Below are 1,320 nucleotides of genomic sequence, written 5' to 3'. Positions count from 1 at the left end.
TAAATAGTAAATACAGTATCTTAAATAGTAAATACAGTACTTAACTAGTAAATACAGTATCTTAAATGGAAAATATAGTATCTTAAGTAGTAAATACAGTACTTAAATGGTAAATACAGTATCTAAATAGTAAATACAGTACTTAAATGGTAAATACAGTACTTAAATTGTAAATACAGTGTCTTAAATGGCAAATATAGTATCTTAAATAGTAAATACAGTATCTTAAATAGTAAATACAGTATCTTAAATATTCGTAAAGTTAGTTTTAGCTTATGCAAAGTTATCGCTAACTCTCAATTTTGATTTAAGTATCAAAGAGGTAATTAAATTCAGGGTATAATTATACATACGAAAGTACCAGTATAGTACCGCCAAAGTAAAAAAAAAAAAATCGCGCTTTGCATTTTGGGGTCGTGGGTGTGTTGTAACAGTGATGGTCAGATCTCACTATTTCCTTTGACAAGAACAACCCCAAAGTTGGCGATGAGTGGCGTTGATTTGTTTGTTATTAAGCACAAAGCTACACAATGGGCTATCTGTGCTCTGCCCACCACGGGTATCGAAACCCGGATTCTAGTGTTCTAAGTCCGCAGACATACCGCTGTGCCACTGGGGGGAGGGCGAGTGGCGTTGAATAGCTGCCTTTTCTCTAGTCTGTCACTTAAAAATTAGGAACGGCTTTGCGTGCAATCGACAAACAATCAGAAACTAGCAATAATTTTAAAATCACAAACAAGCTAGCTACATTTAAAAGCTAGTCGTCTCGTAACGTTTCCTGTATTAAAAAAAAATCCAACTAGAAAAGATGAATGCACAGTCGCGTTAGTTTGAAGGTTTACTTTTGGTCTTATCTTGGAACCAGTGTATAATGAAAAAACAAATCGTCTTGAATGCAGTTTAAGTATTTTTCAGATTTGTCGTGTTTTATCTTATTCTAATGTAATAAATAATTCTTTTTGTAATTTTTTTTTCCACTGCGTGTTTATATACATGCATATGTACGTCAACTAGATGGTAAATTTATTAATGGTGTGATTTATTAATGGATTTATTATTATATATTTATTTTAATATCAACGTTTGTTTAGATTAAATTTCTATTTAGAAACATACATAGCTTATACTGTAAAATATGTATTGCGAAACTCCCGCCTGTTCTACAAAGTTGTAAAAGATTCTCGAGAGTAAGAATCAACAATATATGTATGTACGTAAACGTTTAAATGTAGCTCAGTATTGTTACCTAAAACTGGATTTTCTAGAAGCCTCCACACGCCCATAAATATAACCAACGCGACGCGCCAAAACAGAGAGTAT

This window comes from Limulus polyphemus, unplaced genomic scaffold (assembly GCF_000517525.1).
Source record: "Limulus polyphemus unplaced genomic scaffold, Limulus_polyphemus-2.1.2 Scaffold4386, whole genome shotgun sequence".
Lineage (NCBI taxonomy): Eukaryota > Metazoa > Arthropoda > Merostomata > Xiphosura > Limulidae > Limulus > Limulus polyphemus.
The sequence above is the reverse complement of the archived record's forward strand: the minus strand, read 5'-3'. Positions refer to the sequence as shown.